Below are 6,000 nucleotides of genomic sequence, written 5' to 3' on the forward strand. Positions count from 1 at the left end.
ATATAGAGAGCTAGCATCTCAACGAGAGCCACTATCTCCTTATATGGTCCGTCTCATATCTGAATTGATTGCGTTGGATCGAGGCTACTTTGGGAAGAGACTGGAAGAATACATGACGGGGGTGGAGCAAATGTGACAGTGTTGAGAGGGATGAGTGGAGGACCACATATGCCTTGTTTTACACCCGGCTACTCAACTTGATTGTTTTATCGATTACTTCATCAATGGATGACATTTGAAAGGTGAACGACATTTGGGCGAAGCTTAAGAAGATCTATGTTGGACCAACGTGAGATAAAGGGAGTGGTTCAAGATGATATATCGATTTACAAGTACTCTATAGACTTGAAGCGGTTGTGGCAAGATCTTGATCACTTCTCATCTATGTCGAGCTGTGGTGATCTAAGATGTAAGACGGGAGAGATCTTTGTGTAGATGAGGACCATGCAGTTTCTGGCTCATCTAAACACGTTCTTTGATCAGAGGAGATCGGTTCTCCTAGCTCAGGCGACTATTTCTACACTAGATGAGGCCATTGCTACGATGATACAAGAGGAGAGTTGCATGAAACCACACTCTGAGCCGGGTGGTTTTTTGGGTGCACGATCAGCATTGGCTGCTGCAAGTTCAGGTATGCGAGGTGTCCAGGGGGAGATTCACAAGTGCTTCAATTGTGATGAAGTTGCCCATCTGAGCACGATCAGTCTTAAGCCACCTAAAGAGAGAGAGACAGGTGGGTGTGGACAAGGTGAAGGTTGTGGTCGTAATCGTGGGGTTCGAAAAGGTGGATGAGGGGGCTACTGAGCAAATCTGATGGTAATAGAGGAGGAGGGAAAGACATGTGTGATCTTTACTAGTGGATCTTGTATGTCTGGAGCTGTTAAAGAGGAAACAAAAAGCAACAGGAGATGAAGCTGATGATGTTTGAAAGCGATTGACATCGACGGGTAATATTGCCACTTATGCGCACTTCAGCAAAGGTACCGGTGACACTTGCTCGTCTTTATTTCCACCAAAAAATCATCAGAATGGATTATAAATTCTGGTGTTTCTCATCACGTGACAGGTACCGTTGGAGAGTTCTCTTCATATGCTCATCTAGCAGTATCAGAGAGTATAAATACTGCTGATGGTACAACGGAGCCTATAGTTGGTAAGGGTACATTAAGATGTACCAATGTTTTGCATGCTCTTTTTCCAGTAAACTTCTTATCCATTAATGTCATTATGCTCAAGTTAAAATGCATTGTTTTTTTTATATTCCTCAGGTGATCTTCCAAAAGAAAGGGATGGGCCAGACATTGGGGACTGGAACGTGGCATAGTGTACTCTGGTACTTAGATCGAGAGGGGATGAACTAAGCTCTGATATCCATGGTGGAAAGTGCTGGAGTAGAAGAATCTGAGAGAAACGTCAAAGATGCGTTACTGCTACATCACAAACATATGTGACATTTTAGTCTTAGTTTACTTAGTCGGTTGTATCCATCTATATATGAAAAGATAAATAAGGAGAAACTTGTGTGATGCTTGTGAGTTTGGCAAGCTCACTAGGAGCTCTAGTGTGTTTGATTTAATATATTTTGATGTATGGGGATCTTATCCTACTAGTTTTATGAATAGTTATCGGTATTTTATTACGTTTATTGATTGTTTTTCTTGTATTATCTTCATATACTTGATGAAACAGAAGAGGGAGATGGTTGCTTCCTTTAAAAATTTCACAAGGAAATCTAGACCCAATATGGTGCAGTTGTGAGGCATTGAGATTTGATAATGAGACATAATATATCAACAAAATATTTAGGAACTATCTGTCAATTCAAGGAATACAACACCAAATCACATGCCCATGCACACCAGTACAGAATGTACTAGCAGAGAGGAGGAATCGACATCTTCTAGAGGTAGCCCGGATCATGATGATGACATTGAACGTCCCACAATACTTATGGGGGAAAACAATGAAAACAATATTGACAGCTGCTCAATTGATTAATAGGATGCTCTCAAGAGTGCTCGAGTGGAAGTTTTTTTATCAGATGTTGAATGGAGACAATAGTGGGATCCTTTCATTGAAGGTATTTGGATGTGTGCTTTGTGAAAGACATGTCATTTGTAGGGAAGTTAGATCGCAGAGTTGTGAAATGTGTGTGCGTGGGTTATTTTGTTACTCAGAAGGGTTGTCTGCTGGAATCCGATTAAGAAGAGATTCTTTATGAGTATGGATGTGTCATTCAGAGGGTTTGAACCATACTACACTCTAGAGGTGAATTCACCCTTCGGTGACTCCGCAAACACTAGAGATATGAGAGAAGAGAGTGAGTAGTAGTGGTGTAAGTGAGGGCAATGACATGTCTTGTGATGTGGGATGAATCACCAAGAAAACTGAAATTAAGGTGATTGACCCTAGTGGTGGTGGGATTCAAGCTGAAGATGAGTTAAGGATGTATACACAGAGGAAGAAACAAACTGAGGGAACAGAGTTTGCAATGCCAACAAGTCCCTTGTCTCAGTCATATATAACTCTTGAGACACCTACACAATGCACCTTTGATTCAAAATTCTCAGGTGAGATCATTCCTACTCCGTCCTCTTTCACCCCAACATTAAGGAAGACCTCCTGCAGCAATGCGGGACATTCTCCTGATCGTTTTGGGTGGGAACTTGGCATTGTGAACTTTATTTCTTATTCTAACATCTTACCTTTGCATGGAGCATTCATTGCATCATTGGTCTTTGTCTCTATACCCAAGTATTGGCAGGTTGCTGAAGAGGATTCTAAGTGCAAAGCGGCGATGCATGAAGAGCTTGGCACTCTTGAAAAAAGCTGAACATGCGAGATTGTACCAATATCAACAGGGAAGAAGATAATTAGATGCAAGTGGATATTCATGGTAAAACAAACTTCAAAAGGGAGAGTGGAGAGGTACAGAGCATGAGTAGTGGCAAAAGGGTACAATTAGACGTATGACATTGACTACGATGAAATCTTTACACCAATCGCAAAGATGAGCATTGTGAGGACATTGATTTCTCTAGCTGTGAATGGTAGGTGGAGGTTACACCAAATCGATATGAAGAATTCTTTTCTTCATGGTAAGTTATTGGAGGAAGAGTATATGGACATACCAACATGATTCAGTACATGTCAGTCAGTGAACAAGGTGTGCAGGCTTAAGAAATCACTTTATGGCTTGAAGCAATTTTCTCAAGCCTGATTTTTGACAAGCTTAGAAAATTATGGTCGGGTATGAGATATCAACAGATCGATGTTGACCATACGGTCTTCTTTCTTCAAAATGGTGGTCACATCACTATGCTTGTCGTGTATGTTGATGATATGATTATCACTGGTAATGATGAGACAAAGATTGTTCAACAAAAGCTTAGATTGGGCAAAAATTTTGAGGCGAAGGACCTTGGACAACTCAAATGCTCCCTTGGGGTTGAGGTATCTCGTGGGTTAGAGGAGATTGTCTTATCTCAAAGAAAGTATGTACTAAATCTTCTCAAAGAAACATATATGTCGGGATGCAAGTCTGTAGTCTCTCCAGTTGATCAAAAGACCACGCTGATTGCAGAGGCAAGAGAGCCAGTTGATCATGAGAAATACTAGAGATTAGTAGGTTGTATCTATCTGAGTCACACACGTCCCGACATCTTTTGCTGTGAGCGTGGTGAGCCACTATATGCATGATCCAAGGGTCATATAGATGCAATGTATCAGATTCTAAGGTACTTGAAGAGTGCATCAGGGAAGGGGTTGATCTTCAAGAAGGACGGCCACGTATACATTGAGGGCTATTGTGATGCTGGCTGGGCGAGTTGTGCAGATGTCAAGAATTCCACCTCAGGATTTGCATGTTCATAGGTGGCATCTTGGTCTCTTGAAATAGCAAGAAACAATTTGTAGTAGCGAGGTCAACAACAGAGGCAAAGTACAAAGCCGTGATATTAGGAGTTGTTGAGATGATGTGACTAAAAGCCTTGTTTATTGAACTCAAAATGGATCAGAGAACTCAAATGAAGCTGTGGTGTGACAACAAGTTTTTATTGATAGGTTCTTCATCAAGGAAAAGCAAAATAACAGACTACTAGAGCTAAGTCATGTAGCCATTAGAGAGCATGTGGTTGACTGCCTCATCAAAGGACTTGACTCATTAGATTTGTCTAGGTTATGTGACAAGATGGGCTTAGGGAAATCTTTTTGCCCATTTTGAGGGGGAGTGTTGGGATTCGGGCTTAGGGAATATCTTTTTGCCCATTTTGAGGGGGAGTGTTGGGATTTGTATCTAATGTAGGGTTCTATTTGAGATTTATTTATAAATATTGTAACTTATAAGACTTTATATAAGCACGTTATTAATGAAATGAAAGTGAATTTTAATGAGCAAATACTTTAATTATTTATCCATGTTAGATTTGAACACGAGCTATTGAACGAGCTGAATAAGAGTTGTTTGCAAACAACGAGCTTGTTTGGCAGCCCTAATCATATGTATTTGAAAATCATTGCTAAAATTATTTTTTTCTGCCTCAAAATCCAAATAAACATGTTTTCATTAAAATGCAAATTGTTTTATAAAATTATAATCAATCAAATTCTACTTCGCATTTCATTAAATGGATTTATGTTATCATGTGCCATTGATCTTTGTTCAATTTTAATAATCATTAGAAGTCTCCTCTGATCTCCTGTTATTATTGTGTTCTATTTTAATGTAGGGGCATTTACATATATGCCACCCAATTCTTATGTATTGGACATCTAACGCCTAAACTTCTACTTTTTTACATTTATACCACCAAAATCTTTTATATCACATAGAAAAATACCACCATTTTAACTTTTAGAAAGTGAAATACACCTTTTCATGCATAGGTAAGGTGTCATGTATGTAAAAATTGAAGCTTAGGTTTTTGATATGTAAATACATAGGAATTGAGTGGTATGTATGTAAATCTTCATTTAATGTATTGGTTGACTTGGTCTGATTTATCTGTTTATTCATCATCTAGGCCTGACAGAAATCTATATGGTTGGTTTGACTTTTATATATTCTGAGCATTCAGGAGGCAATTTTTCGGCATTCGTTTGCTATTCTTGGATTGCAGCCTCTATAGAGAAGAAGATGGAGGCTTTGAATCTCTCCTACAGTTCAGGCCTGATTCTTATTTCGGTCCTCCATTGATGAATACAAGCTGCAGAAATTTCACGTAAGTCCATATTTTTAAGCATTTATTTTAATGACATGCTCATGTTTTTATTCATTTTTAGGTGTTCACGCAAACCCTTGTGCTCATTTTTAAGTTCTTTTTTTGCAACATCAGGGCAATGATTCATTGAGCTTCTCGAATTTTGTCAAAATTTTAACTTGAAAAGAAAAAAGATTGACGATAGGGTGTTGATGACGAAAAAAATATTAGGTGTGGATGACTCTTGTATGTCCAAATAACGGTCCGGATGCGGCCACACTGTTCTGGATCGCATAGCGGCAGACATCCGGCATTAGCTTTTGGGAATGCTTTCTATGTATTTTTCAGTATGTAGAAGAAATGGTGATTTGATCATGTTTGTGAAAATTGGACAAGCTATTGAAATGAAAAACTGAGAGATTTAACATTTTAAATGTTGAACTCAGGTTGAATCGGGTAATTTAATAAATATTGAAATTATTTTAATGTAACCAAGTGACTTAATTATATAAATATGTAATAATGCGTTAAAAATAAATATATTTTGAACATAATACTAGCTTTAGAGATTATAAATTTAAAATTTGATATATTTTGAAGTCCATTTGATATTTTTGAAGCTAAGTTTATTTTCTTATTTTTGCACTTCAACTAATATATCAATATTATCACATTATGAAAGCGATACATTTTGCTCTTTATAAATATATGTACAATTTGTTTAAATTTATTAAATATTAGATTTACATTCTTAAATTCATAATTATATGTTGGATTTAATATATAATTTATAAAACGAAGT

The 6,000-nt window shown here is 37.8% G+C and overlaps 1 protein-coding gene across 7 annotated transcripts in view; it reads left to right on the top strand.

The window, feature by feature from the left end:
* Window positions 1–5,650, top strand: part of LOC110027182 (putative KHG/KDPG aldolase) — a 34,790-nt gene extending 29,140 nt beyond the window's left edge. For 5 of the 7 annotated variants that reach the window (XR_002294310.1, XR_002294314.1, XR_002294313.1 and 2 more), the window contains 2 exons: window positions 5,022–5,219; window positions 5,334–5,650. The gene's annotated coding sequence lies outside the window, so the exon portion shown is untranslated. Of the gene's footprint in view, window positions 1–1,268; window positions 2,213–5,021; window positions 5,220–5,333 lie in introns of those variants that run through there. The other 2 variants (XR_002294311.1, XM_020728500.1) reach the window with 2 other exon arrangements.
* The last annotated feature ends 350 nt before the right edge of the window (window positions 5,651–6,000 follow it).

Source organism: Phalaenopsis equestris, unplaced genomic scaffold (genome assembly GCF_001263595.1).
Source record: "Phalaenopsis equestris unplaced genomic scaffold, ASM126359v1 Scaffold000419, whole genome shotgun sequence".
Taxonomy (NCBI): Eukaryota; Viridiplantae; Streptophyta; class Magnoliopsida; order Asparagales; family Orchidaceae; genus Phalaenopsis; species Phalaenopsis equestris.